General features: G+C 44.7%; 1 protein-coding gene across 1 annotated transcript in view; it reads left to right on the top strand.

Annotated features, from left to right (window-relative positions):
- The window catches only part of SHISA7 (shisa family member 7), a 271469-nt gene that overhangs the window by 1149 nt on the left and 255254 nt on the right, over positions 1 to 15066 (top strand). The window lies entirely within an intron of this gene.

Below are 15066 nucleotides of genomic sequence, written 5' to 3'. Positions count from 1 at the left end.
CTGCGCGCCCCGCCACTCGCGGGCCCCGCACCCCAGGCGCGCAGACGGGCTCCCCCGGATCCCACCAGGCCTCACTGGCCACGGCGGACTGTGTGCGGGTGTAGGGTGTATGGATCCCAGGGCAGACAGGCAGGCAGCTTTCTCGGACAATATGCGTTTGGCTTAAAAGCACTACTTTAGATTTCCTGAGGAGATGTGCTTCGAAATCAGAAGCAGTGGAAAGAGGGCAGGGGTGGCTCCTGTGGGTGCCCTGCCGGGCGCTGGTCCTCGGGTTACTTCCTGTATATGAATCTGTCAACACCGAGACAGGTTGTGTGGTACTAACAGATAAATACAAACATATGCTGGCATTTTGGAGACTTTGCGGCAAAATGCGCGGCGTGATGGCACTGGTGCCATGCTCCTGCGCCAGCCCGCCCCTTCCTCGCGGCGTTTTCATGCGTCCAATGGGCGCCGCTCTCGGGCTCAGCGAGCAGGTGCGGGGTGTGTGTGTCTGGAATAAATAATCCGCTCGTGGGGTGGGGGGCACATGCCAGGCCGGAAGCGCTTGGCGACGGAATGGGGGTACATGGGTACCCAGCGCAGGCTTCTCGCCGCGGCGCAGACATTAAGAGCCGCACAGACTCCCATGTGTAGTCGCCTGTCCTCACACCCCTCGGTCTCCTCGATGAGCGCATGCACGCGCCACCCCGCTGCGCGCATACATGCGCGCGACATGTGCTACGTATGCATAGAAACAAAGCGCGCAGGTTGTGACTGTGAGCCCGTACTCTGCACTGATGAATAATACACAAGCACAATTGTAATTCCCACACAATCATTTATATAATATCCTGTATTAAGGACGGTACGTTAATAGTGCGGATCGTATGCAATGTTACATGCCACATGTAATACGATATTATTATAGCTCACACACAATACAATAGTAGACAATTTATACGGTATTATAGGTTACATTGTTATTGTTAACCAGTATGTAAATAGTGCACGATCGGTACAGTGCTTTAAATAATATGCATTAATGTAGATGGCCTGCGACGTGCCAAACTGTCAGTATTAACAACCATGTTATAATATAGTGAATAATTAGTAGTATATGTTCTATGTCGTATTATGTATGGGCCGTTTGCTGTAACACCACCCACTTTTAGCTTTACATTTAATGTAAAATAATATAGACAAACTGTAATATTAATATTGTCCAGTATTATTCAAAATATGCAATAATATAGCACTTATGCAGCAGCATAAATGATACATAGATCACAACACGCAATGTGCATTTGATGGACTGTAAATATCACAAGCAGAAATGAGCACGCCATGCAGTAGTGCATGTCGTATTACGTGCAGTGTTAAAAGTGTAATATATACATCATATCTACTACTCAATATCGCAAACAGAACTACAGATCAGTGTTCTATAACCCGCCTCGTTCTTAGGAAAGAATATAATATCAGCGTTAGGCTTTATATGTAATAATAGATGTCAACTAAAATATATAGCCTATGCGGTACTATATATCACATCACATGAAAGGAAAGACTGGCAGTACTGCTTGTCATATGCACCGTATCATGTATTATTCATTATACACACACACCCGCACGTTTAAATAGTGCTAGATGGAATCCCAAATTCCAAAACACCAGCCCATCACATTATCGATCTTTGTTTATCAACATGTCTCTTCCTTCTTCTAAATGCATGCAGGTATTGTCTAACCTCCGAAGTCGGTCTATCTACCCCTGTAGATCTCTAGCTCTTTGTCTGTACATCATTATCAGTCTCTCTGTATTATGCCCCGGGTACCCTTGTAGCGGTATGGTGGAACGCGGTGTGGTGCTATCCATCCTTCTATCATCTTTCTGTATCTCTGCGTCACCAGTAGCTATGGCTGGCCCCGTTTTTAGTCTCTCCCCCATCTCTCTACAACCAGGGTCCGTAGCTACCCTTCTACCCCAGCACGGCGAAGCAGGGTATCTGACACGTGTGCTCCACACAAAAGGCTTGTTTCTCAGCTTGTGTTGGGTGAGGGACATCCTTCGTTTGTTTCCGCGCCTTTATTGTAATTTTTGAGAGAGGGGAGTGTGATTTGTTGGCACGTGCCACCATTCTGGTGACCTTGTACACTTAGGTACCATTTAGGGGACTTACGGGCTGGGGGGATGTGAAACTGCATCAATGAGACAGAAATCAAATTGGCGGGGGGTGGGCAGGGATGGGAGTTGTTGTGGGGAGGGTACCACTTTCCTCTGCGTGGCTGTCATGGCAACAGCGCAGGCTGCCTGGTTTGTTTTGCATGGGTTAGGTGCATTGTAAGATGAATGGGGGTGGGGAGGGTTGGAAGGGGTGGGGAAGACAAACATCGGGGGAAGGGTGGAGAAGGGGGCAGGACGGATCGAAGACGGGCAAACATGGATGTGCAAGCCTCCGCTTAGTTGGGGACGGATTTAAGAAAGAAAGATCACTGCACGAGTACCCCACGTACCGTCTGAACGATCATCAAAGACTAACACCCGAGTGGAAGGGGTTAACTTGTGCTGTAATATCACAGTGTACATACGCGCCCGCAGGCATGTTAAAATAGGTCGCTGAACTTCCAAGCAGGCAGTTTCCTCCTCCTGCAAAGTCTGGTGTGTGGGTACGTGAGGGTGGGGTGGTAATGGATGACGTCCCAGCTGTTGGATGTTTCACTCAGTATCCTACAATCTTTTTAATTTTTTAATAGTTTAACTTAACTTACTACAATGGATAGGGTGCTTTCTCTGAAATAGTCAAAGAACGAGAACAAGCCCGGAGCTGTCACCCCGTAAGTGAGGATAAGAGAACAGACTGAGAGACAACATCAGGCTTTTAATTAAAATATAAAGGAACAGCGGTGGGCAGGTCTGGTGGATAGAGTATGAAGAGGAACACAAGTGACATGAGGGGCTTGTAGGACTTCCTGAATCACGGGATGAAGAATTAATAGTCTCCCACGGGTATGCAGAGGTCAGATGGGAAATCGTCACGACCTTCAGTGGCTATGCACGAGGCCAGATGTGGACAGTTAGTAATGTTCACTGGAGATGAATGAGGCAAATGTGCATAATTAGCAGCTATTCATATAAGTGTGTAAAGCGAGATGCAACCTTCCATGTGTGTGCATGAGACCAGGTGTGGACAATTAGTAATCTTCACTGGAGATGCATAGCGCCAGATGTGGATAATTAATAACTATCCATATTGGTGCGTTAATCCAGTTGTAACCATCCATAGCTGTGCAGAAGGCCTGATGTAATTAATTAGTAACATTCACTGGAGATCCATAGCACCAGATATGGATAAATAACAACTATCCATGTTAGTGTGTTAAGCCAGTTGTAACCATCCATAGCTGTGCACAAGGCCAGGGGTGGACAATTAGTAACCTTCAGTGGAGATGCAGTGGGTCAGATGTAGCTAATTATCAACTATCCAAGTAAGTGTCTAAAGCCAGCTGTAACCATCCACAGCTGTGCACGAGGCTAGGTGTGGACAATTAGTAACCTTCACTGGAGATGCATAGCGCCAGATGTGGATAATTAAAAACTATCCATGTTAGTGTGTTAAGCCAGTTGTAACCATCCACAGCTGTGCATGAGGCTAGGTGTGGACAATTAGGAAACTTCACTGGAGGTGCATGAGGCCAGTTGAGGATAATTAGCAACCATCCATGAGCGCATGTAAAGCCAGATTCAACCTTCAGTGGCTGTCACGAGACCAGGTGTGGACAATTAGTAACCTTTACTGGAGATGCATGAGGCTAGATGTGGATAATTTTAAACTATCCATGTTAGTGTGTTAAGCCAGTTGTAACCATCCATAGCTGTGCATGAGGCCTAGTGTGGATAATTAGTAACCTTCACTTAAGGTGCATGTTGCTAGGTATGGATAATTAGTAACCTTCAGTGGAGATGCATTGTGCCAGATGTAGATAATTATCAACTATCCATGTAAGTGTGAAAAGCCAGCAGTAACCATCCACAGCTGTGCACAAGGCTAGGTGTGGACAATTAATAACCTTCACTGGAGGTGCTTGAGGCAGTTGAGGATAATTAGTAACCTTCACTGGAGATGCATGAGGCTAGATGTGGATAAATAGCAACTATCCTTGTAAGTGTGTGAAGCCAGATTCAACCTTCAATGGCTTTCAGGAAACGAGGTTTGGACAATTAGTAACCTTCAAGGAAGATGCATGAGGCCAGATGTGGATAATTAGCAATTATACATGCAAGTGTGCAAACCTAGATGCAGCCTTCCATGGCTGTGCATGAGGCCAGGTGTGGACAAATAATAAACCTCACTGGAAACACGAAGCGCTAGATGTGGATGGTTAACGACTATCTATGTCAGTGTGTAAATTCAGTTGTAACCATTTGCAACTGTGCATGAGGCAGGTGTGGGCAATTAGTAACCTAAACTGGAGGTGCATGATACTAGGTGTGGATAATTAGTAACTATCCATGTATGTGAGTGAAACCAGATTTAGTGGCTGTCATGAGACCAGGTCTGGACAATTAGTAACCTTCAGTGGATATGCATAGCACCAGATGTGGATAATTAGCAACTATCCATGTGAGTGTGTGAAGGGGAGGGGAGGAAGCATATGAGGGTGGGAGGGGACAGAGATTGAGGGGGGAAAATACATTTTTTTTTTAACTTACCTTACGGAATGCAGAACAAATCAAACATTCACCCCCAATCACAGATCTGGGTTTAATCCATCAGTTTTTTTGCCTGCCATGCCATTCCAGTTTGGGCCCAGCCATATGTAAATCAGTCTTGACCCTGTTCCCCATGGGACCAGCCCAGCCCGAACTGCCAGGCCAGGTCTTCCCTGGACCAGAAACAAGCATCCTGGGACCGGTTTCAGGGTGCACCCTTCATCAGGCAGGCTAGCTTGAATCTGGTGGGACCCACATCTGGGCATACCTTTCCCACTTAGGGTGACAAATGCAAAAACAACAGATCATGGAAATGAACAAATCAAACATTCACCCCCAGTCACAGATCTGGGTTTAATCCACCAGTTTTTTTGCTTGCCATGCCATTCCAGTTTGGACCCAGCCATATGCAAATCAGTCTTGACTCTGTTCCCCATGGGAACAGTCCAGCCCGAACTGTCAGGCCAGGTCTTCCCTGGACCAGAAACAAGCATCCTGGGACCGGTTTCAGGGTAACACCCTTCGTCAACCAGGCTAACTTGAATCTGATGGCATAAAAAGCACAGGACCCATGTCTGGGCATACCCTTCCCACTTGGGGTGACAAATGCGAAAACAACAGATGATGGATAGAATGCAGAACAAATCAAACATTCATCCCCAGTCACAGATCTGGGTTTAATCCATCAGTTTTTTTGCTTGCCATGCCATTCCAGTTTGGACCCAGCCATATGCAAATCAGTCTTGACCCTGTTCCCCATGGGAACAGTCCAGCCCGAACTACCAGGCTAGGTCTTCCCTGGACCAGAAACAAGCATCCTGGGACCGGTTTCAGGGTATCACCCTTCATCAGCCAGGCTAGCTTGAATCTGGTGGCATAGCAAGCACGGGACCCACGTCTGGGCATACCCTTCCCACTTGGGGTGACAAATGCAAAAACAACAGAAGATGTGAACATTTGGTAGACTTCAATAGTGTGGTATAAGGCCAGGTGTGGAGATTTGGTAACCTTCGATAGTGGGGCATGAGGCCAGAGGTGAAGGTTTGGTAACCTTCAATAGTGGGGCATGAGGCCAGAGGAGAAGATTTGGTAACTTTTAATAGTGGAGCATCAGGCCAGAGGTGAAGATTTGGTAGCCTTCAATAGTGGGGCATGAGGCCAAAGGAGAAGATGTGGTAACCTTCAACAGTGAGACATGAGGCTAGAGCTGAAGATTTGGTAACCTTCAATAGATGTGCTTGATGTCAGATGTGGACATTTGGTAACCAGCGATAGTGGGGCATGAAGATAAGTGTGAAGTGTGTAACCTTCAATAGCGGGGCATGAGGCCAGGTGTGGAGATTTTGCAACTTTCAATATTGAGGGTGAGGCTACATGTGGAGCGATGATAATCTTCAATAGAGGTGCATGGAGTCAGGTGTAGAGAACTGGTTACCAGTCATAGATGTGCATGAGTACTTTTAATATAGGCACAAGGCTCAATATGGAAAACCTGAAACCTTTTATAAGGACATATGGTTAGAAATGGAGAAGAGTTAATCCCCTACAAGTAAAAGGCAAGAGGTCTGAGGTGGAGCATTAACGTTAAGCAAAAGTGCTTTAGACCAGACGTGAAGAATGAGTAGTTTTTATCGGAGGCACACAAGACAATCACGGATAATTGGCCAGATGTGGCCAGGTGTGGACAATTAGTAACCATAAATATATGTATATGCAGCCAGATGTGGAGAATTAGTAAACCTCCATTAGAGTGCAGTAGGTCAGAAGTGAAGAGTTGTCAATCTGAGGCCAGGTCACGAGAATCAATAACTTTTAAAACAGATGCATGAGGCCAGATGTGAAGTGATGATGGCCTTTAATAAAAGTTTATGAAGTTACATGTAGAGAACTTGTATTTTTTACAAGAGATGCTTAAGGCAAGATACTGATAATTCTAACTTTGAATAGTGATGCATGAGAGCAAACGTGAAGAACGTAGAACATTTAATAGGGAGGCATGAGCCCAGGACTGATGAATGAATAACCTTCAGTACAAGTCCAGGACGCCAGATGCAGATAATTAGCATCCTTTATTACATGTGCATGAAGCCAGATGGTGATAACCTTAACCTTCAATACAGGTGTTCGAAAAAAAATACAAAGAATCAATTATCTTTAGTCGGAGGCAGGATGTTGAGAATTGGTTACCTTTAATCGAGGTGCATGGCGCCCCAAGTAAAGAGTTGCTGTTCTTTAATTGAGGTGAATGAGGCTAGATATGGAGAAATAATACCTTTATTAAAAGTGCACGACGCCAGATGTGGAGAATTATTGACTTTTATTAGATGTCCTTGAGGCCTGATGTTGAGAATTGTATTAGAACTGTGTGACGTCAGACGTGGAGAATTAGTAACCTTTAATAGAGGTGTATGAGGCCAGGCGTGGAGAAGCAATAACTAGATGTTGAGAATTGGTCATCTGAATAGAAGTGTGCGACGTCAGTGGTGGAAGATTAGTAACCTTTAAGAGAAGTGCATGACATCAGATCTGGAATATTAGTAACCGTTATTAGAGTTGCATAACGTCAGGTGTTGAAAACAAGGAGCCTTTAACAAAGATACTCGAGGGAAGACATGAAGACATAATACGCCTTATTACATGTGCATGACGTCAGATATGGAGTATAAGTAACCTCTAATAGAAATGCGTGACATCAGATGTGGAGCGTTCGTAACCTTCAAAAGAGGTGCATGATGTCAGATGTTCGGAACTGGTAGTCTTTATTAGAGGTACATGAGGCCAGACGTGGAGAAATAGTAAGTTTTATAGAAGTCCGTGACGTCACACGTGGAGAATTGATAGATTTTAATATCTGTGCCTGAGACGAGAAGCGAAAAATGTTCGGGCCTGTCTTGGTGAACTTGTGACCTTCCTTGGCACCGTCTTAAGTCCCTGTGTGAGGAAATATCAGAGTTGAAGTATAGGCCGGGGACACATGGTGTGTGATTAATTAGAACCTCTCCAAGGTCACGCAGGAGCCACGCGCCCAGCCTGTTGCGCCACTTCCTTCTTCCCAGTCAGTGCACGCGCACGCGGACCTGGGCGCCGAACAGCCCGTGCTCAGGGCTGAGCGACAGCGAAGGCGCCTTCGATAAGAGGCACGAGACGCGATAGTGGAATTAGTGACACTGCAGAAAGTGGCGAGGGCCATGGATATGGGAATTAGTGCGCGCGAGCTGAAGTGTATGAAGCTAGCGAGGTATGAAATTAGCCAGTTGCCAGTGTATAAATGCATGAGAAATGATGCAGGGAATTAGGGACACGCCACTGGAACACACGAAGCAACGGAGAGCTGGATAAACCCACTGACAGACGTGAAGCTACGGCGGTGTAGGCAAGTAGTGCAAATCGATGAACCCGTGGGCGGCCTTTGTTATGGAAATACGCGGGAATTCATAAAATCTGATAATGGGGTGGAAGCGGCAGTCTACACCGAGAGCATAGATATCATAGCTGGTGATGTATGCGGCAGAGAAACAGGGGAGCAGGACACACGCTACTTCTTGGGGGGATAGGGACAGCCTTGGGGAGAGCCGAGCCTAAAGTCTGGCTTAGCTCGCAGAGCACGACCTGAGCCTGAAAAAGCAACATTGCTCAGTGGCTCAGCTAAAGACATATGATTCTCGTATCAGTAAATTGAGTGACATTTATTAAAAGTAATATTTTTAAACATGAAAATATTCAAGAATACCCCATTTCGTGACGATGTTGCCACGTGTTTCTGAACATGTGTCAGTTTGTCATGTTCTCCGTTTATAAAACTTACTTTGTTATTAAATGACATACGATCATTTTTACTAACCACGTGAAAACGAGGTTTTTGTAGTGTACAGATCCAGAAGTTTATTATTTCAGTGTGCTTTAAGCCTGGATGGTTAAGGAAAATAATACCTAGTGAAGTAAAGCGATGGGTCATAGATCATGCAATTTGGTGAAGTGGAGAAGCCAGGATTTGGATTTGAGTCCAAGATTGCAAATTGCACAGTTCAGACTGTAGGTTACATCCTTCTCCAGTTTAACACCAAAGAACCAGGGCCTAACAGAAGCCCCTGCAGCTCCTGCAGCATGGGGGTGCACCCTTCAGGGGGAGCCCATTCAGGCCAAATTCAACAAATATTTGTGGGATATAGGGCTCTAAGGACCCCTCCTTACATTCTGCAAGGGGGAAGCATCATTTTGCATTACGCCACTGCAAAGAACAGTGCTTTGTGTTAACCAGTTCAATTAGTGTTAGTATCTGGAGTTCAATAAATACACTAATTACACCTTACATCAAATTGACACAATGCACACACGTATACAGGTGCGTAGTAATAACATTTGATGGCTTGCCTTTCTGTTTGGAATGCATACACAGACATTGAAGAAGAAACATAGTGGCAGAACAGCCTGCCTGAAATCATGCTTCAATTTTCAAGCATCTTATTCCAGAGCGGGAACCTAACTAGCAATCTTTGTGGGCGCTCCAGGACATCTTTGAGCCTCTTCTAAAATCAGTCTTTTTCTTCTGTCAGCCAAGCCATGAGTAACAGTAACATAAAACAGGACCCCTGCCTTCCCTTTCCCTCCTTGCTTTCCTGGCCTGACAAAGAGACTGATTTTAGGAGAAGCTCAACAATTTAGTGATTGTGATTAAAAAAACAAAAAATAAAGAGCTCTTAGATGCCCCACAGGGTTTGTTTCTTATATTACAGGTTTCAAGAAGTCTCACGTGATGGATAGCATAGTTTCAGAGAGGCATGTTTTTTTCTTCCACTGGGGAATATTCTAAAATATGGGGGAAGGAGAAATATTGCCCCGTACATCACCCCCACTTCAGAATCTCGAGAGGTTAATTCCTTAAGGAGAGTCAGGGTACTTCCCTACAGGTGTTCACTTCTAGGAGTGCAGGAATACTGCTCTATAGTGGAGTCGGGGTACTTCTATACAGGCCAGTGATTCTAAGAGGCTAGTAGGCCTAGCGTAATCACAGAGACACTCCAGATACTTATAGCTGAATAGATCACATCCTCCTTGGAGTATTGTTGGTGAGGAAATTCTTCAGATGCAATCTCCTCCAGAGTTAGCACGTCCTCCAAAGGAGCTTTTTTCTTACTCATATCTAAATTCAGCCACTAGTCCAAAGATAAAAAAACAGATACCTGTTTCGAAACAGGAGGCGGGTACATGTTCCTCTTACTATTAAACATGAACATTACCAAATGAAAGTCTAAAGAAACCATGCCATTTTTAAAGGAAATGGGTTTGTATGTAGCATAGATAAACCCAGGAACCCTCATGCTGCAATGGAAGATGCTGCAAACATTTTAGTAATCCAAAGTATATCTGTATTGTAGTGCAACATTTTTGAGCGCTTATTATCCCGCTGTGGTGTGGATATGCTGTTTTGAGACACAGCGCTTAACAGAGTGATGGATGAAGTGTGAGAAAGAAGTAGTTTATGGGTTTTCAGTAAGAAGGAGGCTTTGAGCAGCTCTGCTGGAACCCTTATGGAATTTTAGGATCATAGCCCACTTCGCTGGTTGTTTCAATGTTTTGTCCACTCATAAATATTTTATTTAAAGTTTATGGTCCTGAGCAGGCATACGACGGAGGAAGAAATTATGGCTAGAGGTGGGATGGACTTTTCTAATATTGTCGACTATATGATTGTCATTGTGAGATGTCAGGACTGGAACCCACAGTAGTGGACTAAATTAAAGTTTTCTGTTGGACAGCAGTATGGGACAGCTGTTATTCCATTCTGTTCAATTGGTGATGGAGGGTTAATTGGATTTATATAGTGCTTACTACTCTTGATGAAGTATTGAAGCACTTTTTGCCGGGCAGCACGCCGCTGTGGAACTCAAGGTTAGCGGTTTTATCAGTGAGTATTGTTGGCTATTGGGATTACACTTATGCTCTCCAGGGAGACATTCCATGCATTTCCTCTAGTTTCTGTGTGGTAGATTAAATTGATGGGAGTTTGGGTGTGACTTTTAATGGGACGGGGATGTATGAGTTCATGCAAACAGTTGGCAATATTAGTAGACACGCTATAATGTGTTTTGAGTTTCACTAATAGTTTAACATCTGTAAAATAATTATGTAATATTGCTTTTACCAATCCAGTTTGAATTTATCCATATATTATTAGTCCATTTTATAAATTTTTATTTTACATATTTATAGTGTTCAATAAAAAATGAAGCTACAACCAGTACATTTCCATATTTATCCACGGAATGTGCACTCATGTGGATACCTGTAGTATGACATAAGATACACACCTGACACATTAGCATTGTAGTAGGAACGTGAGCAACTGTACAGGATCACAAAATTTGGTCTACTGAGGAGCCGAGGTCTGCCACTCTCTTGGTTCTGCAATCATTAACTGGTTCTCCGGAGGCCTTTACTTGATATACTATGCAAAATAATGATGCAAAACACATAGGCCGAGAGGTGCATTGAGGAGTCACATAAATAAATACTCAGAGTACAACACTGCTTAACATGGTAGAAACCCTACTTGTCATTAACATTTGTGGCAAAGTTGTGCGCTTAAGGCTGCATAAAGCAATGCAACGCCAGCCATGTGGGGGTCGACGACTTCCGTCCTAATGTATGGTAGGCCTGTGATGTCAGTAATAGTGATGTGTCAACGACTCAGGCTCCATAAAGCTGGGCAACGCCAGTCATTCTCAAGGTGATGACTTGTCTGTCCATGTTTGATAGGCCTATGACCTCAGGAATGGCACACCGTCATTGTTCGGGCGTGCCAAGCTAGGTCAGCCCTAAGCCAGCGTGCACTGATTGAAGTAATAGTCAGCGACGTGGTGCGTCAGACAGCACGTCAGGCAGAAGTGGGAAGGTGAGGACTGAGCGACACTAGACTGAGCAGTGTGGCACAAGGGCTGCCAGCAGTGAGTAAGATTCCATCAAGCAGAGGTAGCCTGGCCAGGACAGCCGTGAGTAAGGCGCAGCGTGGGGGACCAATAATAGCAGCAATTAGCATGAGGCATAAGGAAAGAGAGAGTTGCGGAATAATAACAATAATTAGTTTTCTTTTTTTTACCCAAACACTTAATAAACATTTTCCATAAAACTGCTACAAATCATGCCTAATTTGTGCTCTTGTAGTCCATATCGTGAGAGCAGAAGGATGCAATGAAAGTTTGTATTGCAACTTGAGATTCAGATTATACATTTGGTACAAGCATACCATGTATACAGCAACGTGCATGGATGTAGCTCTCATTAGTGCAGCAGGTACAGGGGCACCGGAGCCCAGGCATTCATGCGCCCCTGCTGCCCAGTTATGGCTCTCTTTTACTACCCAACCTTGACGAAAGGGGGCATCTTCCTTGCCTGTGTTAGGGCCCATGGCACCCTCGCTAGGATACTGACCCTAGATGTGAACTAGACGTAGCCTTGTCGCATAATTAGAGAGATCAGCTCACTCCAGGTCATTGTGGACACTGTCTCCAGCCTTGAACCTTTCACGTACAAAAATGTAATTTCAGGAGTGGCAGTCTAATTAAATCAATGGAAACAGAACAAGACCACAACATCCAAAATTCATTACACTATCACACAAAAGGCCAGCACTGGAATCAGTGTTGTAATGACCTTGGGAGTGGTAGCCATCTTATTTATCATCCAAGGTGAAAGACGGGGTTGTTTTAATTTTTGTTCCTCCTGGAATTTTTTTGAATTGCCATCCTTGAATACAATGGGCATTAATGCCAACTATGGGCACGTGCAGTGGAGCAGTCTTGCTGCTGTCTTAAGAAGACTTGACTGGTTACAACTGGGATAATATGATGAGTGTTAGACCCGACAGCCTTAGGGTGGTCACCCTCAACTTTTTGCATGCCTCCTTCCACTTTTTGACACTCTTTTTGCTGGTTTTAGGACTCTGCAAACTTTACCACTGCTAAACAGTGCTAAAGTGCATATGCTCTCTCCCTTCAAACATGGTGACATTGGTTCATACCCAATTGGCTTATTTAATTTACTTATAAGTCCCTAGTAAAGTGCACTACATGTGCCCAGGTCCCATAGATTAAATGCTACTAGTGGGCCTGCAGCACTGATTGTGCCACCCACATAAGTAGCCCTTAACCATGTCTCACGTCTGCCATTGCAAGGCCTGTGTGTGCAGTTTCATTGCCAGTTCAACTTGGCATTTAAAAGTACTTGCCAAGCCTTAAAACACCCCTTTTCCTACATATAAGTCATCCTTAAGGTAGGTCCTAGGTAACCCATAGGGCAGGGTGCTATGTAAGTAAAAGGCAGGACATGAACATATGTGTTCTATATGTCCTGGTAGTGTAAAACTCCTAAATTCGTTTTACACTGCTGTGAGGCCTGCTCCTTTCATAGGCTAACCTTAAGGCTACCCTCATAAACTGTTTGAATGGTAGATTCTGATCCGAAGGGAGTAACAAGGTCATATTTAGTATGGCCAGAATGGTAATACAACATCCTGCTGACTGGTGAAATTGGATTTAATATTACTATTTTAGAAATGCCACTTTTAGAAAGTGAGCATTTCTCTGCACTTAAATCCTTCTGTGCCTTACAATCCACACCTTGCTAGATTAGTTGACAGCTCCCTTGTGCATTTCACTCAAACAACCCCACACACAGGATGCTCAGTCACACCTGCACACATCTGCATACTGAATGGGTCTTCCTGGGCTGGGAGAGTGGAGGGCCTGACACTTACATGTCAAAGGACATGGCCTGCCTTCACACAATGGACTGCCAAACCCCCTAATTGGACCCTGGCAGACAGGATGGAACTGAAAGGGGACCTTGTGCACTTCTAAGCCACTCTTTGAAGTCTACCCCACTTCAAAGGTACATTTGGTTATATAAACCGGGTCCCTGACCCTACCAACTCAGACACTTCTTCACAAGATACCTACTGGGAAAGGAACTCTGAACCAGAACCTGCTAAGAGAAGTTGCCTGGCTGCCTAAAAGGACTCACCTGACTGCTTTGGTGTAAAGGACTGCTGCCTTGCTGCCCTCTGGCTCTGCTGAGAAGTAACCTCCAAGGGCTTGGATTGAGCTTCCCTCCTGTTTCCTGAAGTCTCAGGGCCAAAAAGACTTCATCTCTGCAAAGTATTCCTTCTGCGGCAAAAATCAACGCACAGCCTGCCAGAATCGACACACAGCCTGCCCTGCGTTGAGAAAATCACTGCATCATCAAACCAGAACGACGCAGCCCGGCTCCCCGAATGAAGATCAACGCAGAGGCAGCGTTGCGACCGGAACTTCGATGCATGGCCCACCGGATCGACGCAGCTCCTGTGACTTTGTCCTGCACATCCAGGATTTCTCCGCATCATTCCCAGGGCGTCCAAATACACCACAACCTGAAGAGGATCCAAGTCTGTGCACCGGAAATCGATGCAAAGTCCTTGCTGCATGGAAAAGTATCAACGCATCGTCTGTGTGCGCCCAGAGAAACAAACGCACACCTCCCCATTTTACACGCATCTCCTCATTCAGCGGTCCTGTGTGAATAATATAGACGCAAACCAGGTACTTCGCGCTCGCAAGAGACCACTGTTGTTTTTAAGAACTAAAAGAATCTATTTATCATTACAAAAGTGATATTTCGACTTGTATTTATCAAATCTTGATCGTTTTGACCTTAATCTATTCAGATAAATATTCTATATTTTTTCTAAACCTGTGTGGTGTATTTTTGTGGTGTTTGCACTGTGGTATTGCATGATTCATTGCACAAATACTTTACACATTGCCTTCTAAGTTAAGCCTGACTGCTCAGTGCCAAGCTATCAGAGGGTGCGTACAGGATAATATGGATTGTGTGTGACTTACCCTGACTAGGGAGAGGGTCCTTGCTTGGGCAGGGGGTAATGACTGCCAACCAAATACCCCATTTCTAACAATGAGATAGGGAATGTTCAGGCAAGAACTAAAGGTATCAAGAGTTTAGAAAAGAAAGTTGTGTTGTTGCTGTAAAATTACCAGCAAGGCCTCATCTAATTTACTGTGCCAGCAAGTGGACTATTATTCTACAGGGTGTAAGGATACCGGAAGGTAAGTTCGCTTGATAGAAAAACTATTTCCTTATCTTGCAGTTATACCCTGGAATGATCTTACCTTTATGTTCTTAGTTCTACTAGTTAGAATACAAAATAATATTCAGTTTCTGTTGTATCTCGTGATAAAACTGCATGTTTTCCCTGGTGTCAGGCTTCGAAACTCCAAATCGAGTTCTCCGTCTCCATACAAGGTGTAACTTGGAGGAAATTTATCGGCGGAAAACGTGGATCAGTGTGAAATTCGCAACAAACTGGCAAGTCAAATTGGA

Source organism: Pleurodeles waltl, chromosome 7 (assembly GCF_031143425.1).
Source record: "Pleurodeles waltl isolate 20211129_DDA chromosome 7, aPleWal1.hap1.20221129, whole genome shotgun sequence".
NCBI lineage: Eukaryota > Metazoa > Chordata > Amphibia > Caudata > Salamandridae > Pleurodeles > Pleurodeles waltl.
This window is presented reverse-complemented; position numbering and strand designations above follow the sequence as displayed.